Genomic DNA, 14,514 nt, shown 5'->3' on the forward strand with positions numbered 1-14,514 from the left:
TTGCCCGAAGCACTACTGAATATCTTACGTATCTTTCTTTTATTCCCTTAAGAATAAACTATTTTTCTTTTAACATTTGTACACATTAATCTGCGTATTTTGAACATAATTAGTAAATTCTTAAAGAGGTACAAAGGTATCTACTCTCATAAATATTTCGTAATCATGAAAAACAAGATAATATATCATCTGTTTGTTTTCTCCGTTTTTACTCCTGGACGATATGTTTTAGATTGTTTGGCATATAGTACCTATTGCACGTACGCAAAACCAACCCTATCATTAATTCAACCATACCGAGAACGAATGTTTATTCCGACCTACAGGATCTGCTATTTCATACGAGTTTACGCGACAATAAAGTCAAAAATATCTATCCTATAACGTCAACATATAGGTATCTTCATTGTTCGAAACAGAGAGTGTGAGTTCTTTCAATCGGCAAAACAAGCTGGAAAAAGCTGATTAGGATGGTCAAAATGATTTTTGACAAAAAGATAAAACAGGAGAAAAAAGTGAAAATGTATATATCTGAAAATGATTTTAATTACTTGATGTATAATTAATAATTAAGATGAATTATCGATAATCAGCATTTCCCTTGAAAAATATTTTGATAAAAGAATGGGTTTACACAAATGTTTGAATTACCATTCATGGTAAAGAATATCGATAGTTAATTCAAAATTTTCGTATCTTTTGTTGTTTCATTGATTCAAGGTTATCGAAAAAAGAAATGAAAATATAACAGAAACGGCCAACATCTGTTTCCAATTACGATATATACATACATACATACATACATACATACATATATATATATATATATATATATATATATATATATATATATTCTTTGCTGTGGTAGTGCGTGCGTAACTTTTTATTACGCGGAAACCAACTTTCTCTCGTTCTTCCGTCGGCAGCTCGCTTTATTTCGCGTTTCATTAAACACTCCGTTTTCCCTTTTTTCAGTAATAATGTGGGAGTAAGAAAAAGAGAGAAAGAAAAAGAAAAAGAAAAAGAGAAAGAGGAGGAAAGAAACTCGATCTTATCACCGACCGCACGACGGATCTTTTCATTAACATCGATCGTGCCGCAACTTTCTTTTTTACGGAAATTCTATTTCACGTCAACTCGGCTTGCATAATTACGTGCAACGAACGTACTATCACACGTAACGTATGAATTTCGAACTCATAGAAACGGTTGTTTCTATTTTGTACTTTTGATACTAGTTCTCGCTATCTCTACCTCTCATTTTTTTGTTTCTTCATATTATTAATTCCTTAGCTTATCACAATTCTCTCTTTCTCTGTTGCTTTCATATTCTTCGTCTAACTTTAATTAGACGCTTAGAATAACGAGATAGCATCTAAATAAATTATATAAATTAATCAATTATGAAATTTCACCTCTGGTCTACTTTGCATTAATTTATGCTGAAAAATCTTCTTTCTCATTCTTTTTTCTTTCCGGCTATTTTATCAACAATGAATATAAATCATTGTATGAATCTTTGGACGAGAATAGAGCATAATAAATTGTAAATGTGACTAAATGTATTCGACCGTGGATTATCAAAATCAAGGGAGAAAAATTTAGATGATATCTCAACGTGTAGTATTCTTTCTTAATCTTCACATTGTCAATCATTGACGTATGGTATATTTATTGCGATATGGTAATATATATATATATGGTAATATTTATCGCGGTTACATTTTACAAATGATATGTAAATTAGTGATGTAAAATGTACTGTTTCCATCTCGTGAAAAATCGATTTTTATATAATTATGCTAGTTCGTTCGATTTCACAATAAAAATTAATTAACACGTCATTAAGTGTAACATCGAGAAAATATTTATCCGTTCAAAATAATTTTTCAATAAAAAATTTCGCATTTCCTGTCAAAAATTTGAAATTGTTGTTACCTGTAGAATAATTATGGGAAAACTACGCGTTAAAATAAATGACAATAAAAAATTCGCTGAGAACGAATACAATAGGCAATCGTCGAGAGTATGCTTTAATTTTGAACAGAGAAATAAACGCTTGCGTCGCGATATTTTGGTGGGTTCGAACGACCCATTTTATGCGCGTAAGCCGAGCTCGATTTTAATGGGAGTCCGAGGGATGAGCGTTCGAAAATTCTGTTCGTCGACGCCGTGAAAAGTACGTTCATTGTTCCAAGGATTCCAAATGATTCCACTCGGCGTCATTCTCACACAAAATAATTTTTGTTTTCCGTTCTCTTTCTCTCTCTCTCTCTCTCTCTCTCTCTCTCTATCTCTATCTCTCTCTCTCTCTGTCCATCTCACTGTCCTTTCAATATAGAAGGACAAAGTGGGACATTCCGTATATCGTATTAACTCAGCAAGGATCGTCATTAAACACGGTCGAAAGCCCCAAATAAATGCCCATGCCGTCCAATAAGAGCTATCCTATTAATTATATTCAAAATAATTGTTATGCAAACTTCTACATTATTCTGTATCTTTAATTGGTCGATATTATCCTACCATTAGTTCGAAAAATGCAGCAACTATTTCTCCCAGTAATTAAGTTTCCATCTGTAACAGCAATGAAAAGTAGATTACCTTCAAGTCCATCTCTTTTAACAAAATAGTGTATTTTTAAATAAAGAAAATTTAATAAACGCCCTTGTTAAAAATATTATGATTATTTCAGTAACTGAAATATTGTAATAAAATCTGTTATTATTAGACTGAAAAAATTGGAAATTTTAATTGCTTGAAATTCTTTATTAACGTACTGGAAAAAATTTCACTTTTCCCTTTGATTTTAATTGAATTATTCAATTATAAATTAACGTAATACAAGTTTTTAAATCAGAGAACAAAAGTAAAATTTATACGTCCCAAACTCGCTTTTTTTATGAATATATTCGTATAATATAAAAAAATATTTGAAGAGGATTAAACAAATATTTATTGTTCCATATCTTTCTGTGAATGAAATCTTTTGTGGAAACATATCAATCTGACGGAAGAACGATAAAAAGATTTTGTCTTTGTAATAACAAGCTTTTCGATACGTACTAAAGTAGGCATTGTTTCAAGCTGAAATTTCTATCTCAAAAATAGATTCTAAATGTTTCTTCGTGGGAAATAATTTTTCTGATTTTTATAATTTATTTATATTGCAATTTAAACTATCTAGAATGAAATTTCTGATATTACGTTTCACTATATCCTTTATACTTCGCGCACACGATAATACTCCTTTCATCGTTAATGATAGTAAGCCAGAAGTTCTAAACATTTGATAAAATCTTTGCTCCTCTCTTGCACCTTAATATCATCGACGTTATCGATTGTAATCAAGCTTAATACCTTAGTTATCAACCGAAGGAACATATACCATATTATAGAAAAAGTTTCATTTCCGTAGAAAATGTCAACAACCAATTAAGAAGCTTCGATTACTTTCGTCTCCGTTGAAGTCATCTTAAACGAAATCGATGACATTGCATCAGTAACGAAAAAAATAGTATAGCTATTGAATCGCTTCAGTTGCCCGCACTTAACGGACAGGCCAATTTACCACCAAGCGAGATTGACCAATCCCAAGAGAAATAAGTGGTCAGCAATAGAGAAACGCATATATATATATATATATATATATATATATATATATATATATTGTTTCAATATGAATAAATAGATATTGAATCATAAAAGTTCTAAGTAATCAAAATCCGAATTTTTTTGGACTTAATATAGAATGTATCACTTAAGATTTGCATTTGTAAGATTTTTCCGGACTTTAAGAAGATATTTACAGATACGACGTAAAATCATCAATTCTATAGAAGGAAAATTTGTCTGTTGACATAGAATGCAAAAGCGTGAAGGATAGATGCGCTATTCTACGAAAATATCGACGAGTCTGAGAAACGACGACAACATCATAGAATTTCGGCATAAAAATCACTTTATTCACGATCCATCTATTCGACACTTAACTGAAGGACGTCTGAGATTATATGTCAATCTATTCTTTGTCTGAACGATGATTGATGATATTTCGAAAATATCTCGAAAATAGGACCTAACGAGCAATGTCCTTAATTCGATATAAACTTTTAATAGATGATGAACAATTTCGTTTACATTGAATTTAAATTTGAAAAAAGAATCGTGGCAAACACGAATCCGAAACTATCTATTCCATCGGTTATTTTTACGAGGGACTATCACAAATCATTTGATCATCGTCAACATCAGCAGACCATGTAAAAATATAGAAACTTAATAATATGCGAAATGCTACACCGGCGATTCGATGACAAGCGACAATGCTTTGACATATCCTTACGTCTCATCGTTATAGCCTGTTACCGTCCGAGTATCCAGATGCGTCATTATTTTTTATTACCTTCGTTAGAATTATCACGATAAAAGTGGAAGGAAGAAAACTCAAGAAGGAAATAAAAAAGATGGAAGAAAAAAACATTAAGAACATCGAGCCAGGATCGATTTAGTTTTCCTTTTGTGAATATTCTCAAATTTTCGTAAAATTGTTCGGCTCTCATCCAAATGGATTTTCACATCCTTACAATTGAAAGAGTTCTCTATTCCAGACGTTGTACAGGATATCTTTTCAAAGAATTTCTTCTATATCATCGAATAGAGTCAAATAGAGTCATGTTCGTCCTTCGATTTCAACGAAAAGTTTATGTAAGTGCACTTTAAACGTGAATAAAGGATATAGAGAAACAGCTTGTTACTGTTATCGATAGTATCTCAAAGTATATAAGATATCTTTAAAATATTTGTATACAAAAATCTTGCTATTAACCATAAAAAGACCAATCGCTAAGGCAAATCGTTATCAAAAGTTATATCGTCATATAAATTTTCGTATATCGTCGTATAAATTATCGTATAAAAAGTTGAAATTCTTTATGCATAATTAAAGTTTTACTGGTGTTTTTGTAAGTCCTTAATTGAATACTTTCCTTGAGCACGTATCCCAGAAAAAAAGTGAAAAAGTAGTATGAGAGAAAAAAAGAGGAGAAAAAAAGAAAACGCGTGGCATGCAGAATGAAAGAGGACATGGATGAAAATAAATTCTGGAAAAGTTAATTCGCGTCGTAGAAAATAAAGAAACGTAAGGTCCACTTTCCTCTTATGCCTGATACGAAGACATTTGGCAGATGATCAAGGATAGGCCGACTGTCAATGAGTTTGCCAAGTGAACGCATCTAAATTATAGTTACGTCACAATAAAAGACCGAGAGATCTAGTTTTATCTCTGCCAAGAGATTACACGTTCACGATTGTACGAAAGATCGAAAGTGAGGCCAGAAAGTGTCCTCTGTACGTATTTCTCAATTACTTCTTTATGTAACGTTTTAAACATTTTGTTATCACCATTTGATTTTCAATAAAGAGAATAAGAACTATTGTAATTCGATCATTGGATAACATTGATATTGACTTCTACAATCATAAAAGTAGCAGTAGTTCGTTTCGATTATCCGTGAACGATTTCGTTCGGCTATTCAGCTAAATAGAAGCTAATAAAGGTATTGCTGATGCTTCACGAGAAACGGTATCGAGCGTTATTACCGATAACAACGAGAACGACGATGCATCGCTACGTGAGTAATATCCGTGATGCGTTGACCGAGCAATGCCCGAACATTACTATTGGCGTGTGCATGGCCGTCTGACAAATAATAACTACGGTTATGATAGTTGTATCTGACCAGTTTCTACTATCACTATTGGCTTGTACATTGACGAACAATCTGGCAAGTAGTAACTACCGTTATCGAGCCGACATGAGACTTTCGGACGAATTAATGACCGTTTCTCTCTCTTCCTGGATAACCTTCGACCACAGCAATAAACTTTTCGAATTTCATTTTATATGTCGCCGTTTAGAAAGTCGTAAACTTTTTTACTATCGACACAAGACGAACATACGAATTAGACCTGACGGTCCGATGAGAAACGATACTCTATGCGATAAATCTGCACGTCCTTCGAGCCGATGACGAGAGTTTAAGCAGCCTTGAGAATTAATATGGCAAACGTTTTAACTGTAAATTGTAGCTTGTAGTTAATGTCGACAAATATTACGAGAGTATTATGCATCATAAAGATTAAGCCGATTTCGTCGCACTGATTCGACATGTCGATAAGTTAGTTCGAGCGTGCATACTTCTTTGATAGTTCTTAATTCTTAATCTTAAGTGGCATCAAAAGAAATTTGAGATTTTTCATAATGTCCAATGCATTTCTGTGATAGTTATTAATAGCGTAATTTCATCTAAAAAAATTACAATGTAATTTGTAGAGTTATTGTTTTTAAAAAAAATCTATAGATTCGTTAGTATCATTCCTATGAAGAGAAACGGATAGTAGAAATTATTAAGATTTTCTATCAGATTCAATTCAGGACATTCAAGTTCATTCATCGATTTTGTCTTTATGTAAAAATCCCAATGATAGAATTCGAAGAAAGAGAGAGAGAGATAGAGAGAGAGAGAGAGAGAGAGAGAGAGAGAGAGAGAGAGAGAGAGAGAGAAGGATGACCTTTTCATAACGAATCTCATTCCTCTTCTTATTTTAAAACTCTTTTTTTCTCATTGATTAAATGAACTTATTAAATTATAAAAACTGCAAGTACAATAGTAATTTTTATTTAATTAGTATTTCATAAGCACGCATTGATTCTTCGAAGGGATTTTTGCTTTATGTCGCTTCGAAAGGAAATGAAATAAAAAGGATAAAAGTGTGAAAACAATCATCAGCTTAAGAAGAGTAACGTCGATCGTGACGAATAGGGATAGGAAAGAGGGATGCAGAAGAAAAGTTGAAGGATTTCATTTTGCTTTACCCTCATGTATCCCCCCCCTCTCTCTCTCTCTCTCTCTCTCTTCTATTTCTTCTTCTTCTATCTTTCGATTTCTCTTTCTCGCTCCACTTCCAGTGTAGTCTACCTGCTAGTCGAGAAGGGTTTGTGCTTTCAAAGCTATTAAGGTTATCTTCCATTTGGAATTCTCTATCATTTTTCTTGAAAACTCTAGAAGAGCCTTTATTAAGAACTCATAGGATATCGTGGCTTTAAAATTAAATCCGCAGTCGTCGTGAGATAGCTCGGAAGAAAGAGATAGAAATGCCCACCGATTTCTCTGGATTAAAATCTCCGTGATTTCAATATTAATTGAATATTTAACGAACATATTGTTTCCACGTCAGCTGTCCAAACCACTATTTTGATAGTCATAGTCCAAAATACTTGGAATATAAAGATCAGTGGAATTCTTCTTATTCTCCTTTTATTATTCATATTCGTAATAATATTTCAATTTGATAATAGTTAATGGAATATTAAATTTCTCTATTGCAATCCATTGTAACTATTCATTGTAACTATTGGCCACAATGACACTAAATTGACACAATGACCACTTGTTGAACGATACTCGTAAAATTCACGATAATGTCTCTCAGGCGAACGGATACTAAAACAATATTTGTTCTTCCCAAAATAAAGGAGTTTGCTTATCACGTGGTCAAGATATTTTTCCAATAGGCCGTCTTGTCCTCGTATCGTTAATCATTTAAAAACAAAAATTCATTCATATAGTAAATTATTTTAGATTGAATCGTAATAATATAAGAATATTCTTGATCGAATTTAATGAGTCTTGAAGGTCACAAAAAATAGTTAAAAGTTAACATTGACGTTGTTGTATTTTTAACATTAGATTCGTGAAATTTCTTGCGTGGTACAGTTTTAGCTTATCGCTATAATATATGAAAGGAGTATGCTAATATCATCCTGACCATGACTTTGTCGACAAGCACAACTTAATGATTGTAATCCTTTTCTTTCTCTCATCCCTCCAAACACGTTCGAAATAGAGCTTAGGCCAAATAATCGTGTGAAAAGCAAGGAATGGTACTTTCCCCATTATATATAAGGATTCTAAAAACATGCTTATCGTGTCAGAGACGTGTTAGACCGGGCAAACATGTGAAATATGAGTGCTCTACTTTCGTTATTATGCGTTTATACATAGCGCTGCAATCTCACTTTTCGTTCAAATAAATATAAGATAAGCTAAGATAATTGCCAAACACCTTCTAACCTTTCTTTCTTTGGTCGCAAAACGATAAAATGTTTTTTTTCGCGATATTTAAATTTGGTTCTTGGCTCGTATCTGACAAGCACAGACGTATTCTACTGAAAAATATATTACTCGCATTACGAAAATAACAATTGCGTTCTTCTGTACAAATAACGTCGAGGAGAGCCAACGAGCTATGGTTAGTATGTATCATGTTAATGGCGCTTGGTATGACAAGTAATATAGCGGAAAAAGACATATGCGTGTTTAGAACAAGTATAAATACCATGTCCAACAAATGATCATTGAGAAGAAAAAAGATGATCATTGAGAGAGAGAGGGAGAGAAAGAGAGAAACTTTACCATAAATTATTACCATTTCCAACCAAGGGTTCAAGAATCATTTTGAAATTTTTTGATGATAAATTACATAAAACATAAATTAATAATTCTTCTGATATCAAATAACCGAGAGAAAACTTTGAACACGTAATTTGATCTTGATCACTCCATTAGGGATTCCCTTCTTTGGTATTATCATCTTGTATGGATTAATTGATAGATAGGGATTGCACATTAATTAACAATCAAAGGAAAGTTAGAAGACACTCGTCGAATTATATCGAGCATGTTTGGAAAACTTGAGAAGCACGGGATGAGGGTGTATCCGACTCGAATTTAGTATTCCTGACGATTCTTGAGGTAGACAGGTAGTTAGGCAGGTAGTGAAACAGGTAAGCGTTCCGATATCGGTATGCTAATTAATGAGTGGGAGTCCTTTCGTGACTCTTGGCGCGCGTTCGAGCAAGCAACACGAATCTCAAGCGAAGCTTTCTCGCCTTCTCTTTCTTCACGGGCTCGCCCCTTCGGGTCAGGGTGAATAACGTGACGTCACAACAGGGTGTGGTGATTTACACGAGACTTCGGCATTATAACCTTTCCCTTCTCTCTTTCTCTCTTTTCTCTCTTTTCTCTCTTTCACTCGATTTTTCTTAATGCGAGGCATCTGGGACAGCCAGACGAAGCATATTAAAGCGATCTTGTATGTTCTTCTAATGAATATTTTCCTTCTATCAAAGAGATAGATACGTTGCCTTTAAAGTGCATTTTGAAATAAAATTAATGCAATCTAGGCTTGGTAAGCTTTGGATATATAGATCTATAATTTTTTTGCAAGAGAGTATCATACGTACCTAAAAAAAGAAAAAAAAAAGAAAAAAAAAAAAAAAAGAAAAACAAGGCTCAAATAAAATTGTTGACAATAAACGAATGATTTGATGTTAAGTGTTTTTGAAAATACAATTCAACATGCAAGATAGACGATGTCAAAGCTATCTTAATGTGACAATAAGTAGCTAAAGAGTCTTTCCGAGGTACAATATTTTCTTACTTGTTTATCTTGAGCCGTTGGATCTACTTTTTTATTTTTCCTGGCATCGAAATAGGATGACAAAGGATAAAGTAAAGAGAAGTAGACGGTTAAGTTCCTTTAAACTTCGAGAAAGAGAGTACGGTTGATTACTTCCTCGTTTTTCTTTCTTCTTTTTTATTCAAAGGCCGATCATCGATCGTTCCTTGCCAGACTATCAATTAAACTCCGATTGTTTCATCAGGATTGATACGTATTTTTTTTTAATTCTTTTTCATAGTTTAGTTTCTTCATTCAAATGTTCATCCATATTGTACAATCGATGTTTACATTGCAACAGCAAAAGAGCATTACATTCGACAGAACATCGGCCGTTCTGTCTCGTCATTATTTATTAATTTGTCCACTTGGATTATTGAAATTCATTTCAATGCCTTTACCAAAATTGACATAGAATATTCAGTAACATGCATAGATATATCATTATTACATTATCATAAAATTCATCAATAAATTTGACACGCGCGTTTGATGAAAATCCGAATCATTTATGAATATTATCGATGTATTTAGTTTCGGTTAGATCAAGAAGAGAAAAATTGATTAAGTTGTAATTTATATATTTTTTCTTTCTTATTCGTATTAATAATATTCTAAATTATTTCTCCGATTTATTTCAGACGGATCGTAAAAGAGAAATGATTTTGGTTGCATCTGTCGGTATAAATTGAACGGTCAAACGCAAGCGAAACCGTGACTGTCTCTTGTGGCTTGTCAGTAGCCATTTCGAGAGAGGGATCTGAGGGATTGGAAGGTTCATACATTTGTGGTATGTTCTTGAACCCTCACGTACTTTACTAGCTAATCCAATTCGAAAGCTGTCCAACAGTTTGCTATATCTACTGTAAACGAATAGCGAAAGAGCTTCAAGGAAGCGGTGACCGGCGTAACGAGCCTAATAAAGTGGCCTTTGGCACAAAGAGAAAAATGTATTCCTTTTTGATCATTCGATTAATCGTCAAACTTCTAAGAATATTCATTCGAAAGCTTTGAAAGTTGTGAATATCAAGTAGATACCTAAGTTGTTAATGAGCGTATAACTTTTTTTTTTCAATCTATCTCGTTGTAGAAAAAGATTTAACAATTTTTTTTCTTTACTTTTAATGAATTTTTCTTTCTATTTAAAAAAGCCGAACATGAATATAACAGAATATCTTCTTTAGATCTAAACACATCTATCGAAGTTCAATTCTTGTCGAACGCATCTTCGATTTTATTGTACTTCTATCTATAAGGCAGAAAGAATATTCGATTTCTTCGAGTATTTCTTACAAAAGCAGAAGCAAAATAAAAGAAACGTATAATGTTTCCTTTGGACTAAAGTTAGCATTCATATTCTATCCAGTGTAAAAAAAGAACTTCGATCTATCTTGAACATCGTACTTCATGGAATTGCACGCGATCAGCCTGAGAATTTGATAATTAATTAAACGGAAGAATAGTGCGTTGAAAAAATGATATATTTCACCTCGTTAAACATCCGTGACGCACGCAACTCCTATTTCGAGAAATACAAGTACCTAATTAGTCCATTAAGCATTAATCATACAACATAAGAGCATGGTACAGGTTGATATAATACAAAACGCCCTTCACATATAACTTTTTACTAATTAAATAATGAAAATTTAAACGTCGAATATTCATCGTGAGTACTTGCGAACTTCGATAAATGCTTTTATTGAAGCTGCGGTAGGAATTAAAAAAAAAAAAAAAAAAAAAACCGTTGGCGTATAATGTTCTGTTCTTTTTTTCTTTCTTTTTTCCTTTTCTTTTCTTTCTTTTTTTTTTTTTTTGAATGAATCCGTTTAATTTAATTAGCTCGACGTTGATTGTGATAGAGGGTTAACTTATCGCGAGTATAATAAAAAAAAAAAATATGTTCGAGGTCGAACAAAAGATGGCGATCGCGAGTGAAATCTTATCGTCACGCGAACTACACCCACAGTATCGTGTATAATTTCGCGTGATAAACTAACCTATTTTTAAGATCGTAAAATGTGAATAAAAACGAGATCTGAATCGTGACTTCGCTTCAATACCTATGAGCTTGCATTCTAACTGATGTATAGGAGGAATAATACCAATGTCCATAAAAATTGAACAAAAGAACGGCAAAAGAATTGGAAAAATCCGAAGCTTTCTAAGGATCCTCTCAAAAAATTGTATTGAATTATTTACGTGCAATGGACTCACGCACGAGAAGCTCGACAAGCTCGACGATCTTGATGGGCAACAAGTGTCCTTGGCTTTACAGAAACGAAGCCTGCATATAACTGCGATCTGACAATCGTAAGTATCGCTTGCCACTTTTTCGTCGATCTTTAGATTGAAAGAAAATAATAGTTAGGATATCGAACAATCATACTAATTGAATATTTCAATATACCACGAACTTATCAAACAATCGTGTTAGAATTTTTTGAAATATGTGTAATAATTTATTGAACTTTGACTATAATATTATAGTACTCATATTAACCTGATACAAATACGATTTCGTTTGACTCTTTTCCACATATTTTATACTCATAATACAAGACATCATTGTTAATTTGATATAACATGAAATGAATAACACGTCTAAGCTTTGAAGATGATTTTAAATTATTGCAAAGCTGTACACTCGAAAGTTGAAACTTACGGGACATTCCTACAAATTGTAATGCATGAAAAGCAAAGAGTAGTTATACCCCATTGCTTTTGCAATGTGCGCGCTCTCGAAACTTTGGTGGTACGTGGACCAAGAACTTCGTATATGTAACGAAGTCATTATGCAGAGCCGATTTTAGACTTACGTTTAATGCGAGGCTAGTGCAGATAGTGAACATTCGCATGCGCACGCGCACGCATATATCTTTACAATTCCCCACTTTGCAATTCTCCGCTTTCTGTACCATGTATTTGAAATTATTGTGAACCGTATAATTTCGTTGTTAAAAATGAATAACGATTATTCAATGATATTAGAAACATTTACATCTATAACAAATATATATATATATATATATATATATATATATATATATCTTAAAAATACATATATTCATTTTAAATAATCAAGGTCCAAATACATGATCCCAAATAGCACATTGTTCGAAGTCAATAGACCACCATTAAACCATTTACACAATGATATATCAATGGGTATCTGCGTTATTGTATAGGATCAAGAATGGTCTACCAGCGTATCTAACATGGTGAATGGCGGATTATTTGTGAATCGATGCGTTTCTCAATTACCGATAGATCCGGACTATTTGCTGTAATAAATGATTCAAGGAAAATTTAATGATTATTACATTTCTAATGGACAGAAATAATGTCTAAAACCTAATATTGACATATTGAGAATTACGGGCATAAGACATAAAAAGTTAGGAATGTAGTTAATGGAAGCAGGAGCTACCATCGACAAAAAAAGAAGTGGAAGGAAAAAGAAAAAGAGATCAGGAGGAGATACAAGGCATTAAATCAACATGGACAGAAGGGAAGTGCTAAAGCAGGTTCCAAGTACTTGGCACCCTATAGTGGATACGTGCACACATGCGTATTCGCCTGTAGCTATGTATATGTGAACTCGAAAACATCTATGGGAGTACGAGGGTGGCGCGAGCGCCGTACAGAGAGGGCTATCGACCCTTTCTATTCCAACCTAGAACGACATGGTCTGCTATGTACTGCTTTTGTACAGACAATGTATGCATCTCTATGTTGTCATGGACTTTATCTCATTTGCTCAAGAAGATGGATATAATCTGACGATTATTATTAAATAGAAAATCGTAAAAAAAAAATATTAAAGGTAATACCTAAGAGAAAATTGTACTTTTTATTTGTATATATATATATATATATATATAATAACTATGATACATTAGATGAGTATTAAAAGTTCATTAAAGATTTTATCTATTGTAATTTAAAATAATGTCAGCTCATTCTAGTATACATCAGTACTTGGGTACAAGTACTTACAATACTCGTTACTTTATCATTCGCGATAATTCTGACTGACGGTTAATAATTAGAAAATTGAATAGAATTACGACTGGCGAAGGGTGGATAGGAAACGTGATTCACGAAGAAGATAACGTAATAGCGAAACTTTTTCCGTGAAATGTTCTGCGACCCTATAAAAGAGAGTGTATATGCGTGTACTCATACAGGTCTATACATATATATATATATGTATATATATATATATATATATATATATCTTTTCGTTACGTCATCATTGCAGTAGCATCCCTCCATTAAGAGAGTATCATCAAAGGTAGATTTAATTGCACCGTGCACTCGTACGGTTAAAGCATCACTTTGGAATTTCTTTGTCAAGGTTTTAACATGATTCGTTCACTCGCTTATGAAAACGCATATAAACGTGATCGAGAGTCAGGATTTTGACAAATCAAAAGATCCAATTGAAAGTTCATCGAAAATGATCAAGTATGGGTAATCAATCGTATATGAAAAATCAAAAAAATAATTTTGCCAGCGAGTCGTGAAAATCCCAATATATAACACCGCTCTGAACAATTTTATTGCTAACTACTTTCACTGAACTCGTTCAACGAGAAATTTATCAAACATTAATCACGAATTATCGTTTCCATAGTTGTTATTTAGAAAAAATAATAATAAAAGTTTCTTGATCAGGGTATGTATCAAGGGATGAATACATATATCAAGGGACTCGTGAAGAAATTCGAAATCGATTTAGCGGAATAATAAACAGCATTACGTAATAAATATAGTGCATTCTTAAGAACCAGAGGATTCGTTGGTATTAAAGGGCTCGATTAAAAAGGATCGATGTGCTCTACTTTAAAATAAATTCGTAGCGACGAAATATCAATCGATAACTCAAATACCATTAACATTGCCTAGATTAATCAGTTGTTGCGAATCAACTCGAGTAAATATCAGGAATGATAATGTCAAAAGTGGTTTGATGGATCTCACCCATAA

The 14,514-nt window shown here is 32.9% G+C and overlaps 1 protein-coding gene across 6 annotated transcripts in view; it reads right to left on the reverse strand.

The window, feature by feature from the left end:
• LOC124952794 (blood vessel epicardial substance-like) overlaps positions 1–14,514 on the reverse strand; it is a 41,212-nt gene that overhangs the window by 16,973 nt on the left and 9,725 nt on the right. Inside the window, exons 1-2 of one of the 6 annotated variants that reach the window (XM_047503194.1) lie at positions 12,188–12,288; positions 2,527–2,577 (exon numbers count right to left, since the gene is read on the reverse strand). The exons of 4 other annotated variants lie outside the window; for them this stretch is intronic. The gene's annotated coding sequence lies outside the window, so the exon portion shown is untranslated. Of the gene's footprint in view, positions 1–2,526; positions 2,578–12,187; positions 12,289–14,514 lie in introns of those variants that run through there. One more of the 6 variants, XM_047503189.1, reaches the window with a different exon arrangement.

Source organism: Vespa velutina, chromosome 11 (assembly GCF_912470025.1).
Source record: "Vespa velutina chromosome 11, iVesVel2.1, whole genome shotgun sequence".
In the NCBI taxonomy this organism is placed as follows: Eukaryota; Metazoa; Arthropoda; class Insecta; order Hymenoptera; family Vespidae; genus Vespa; species Vespa velutina.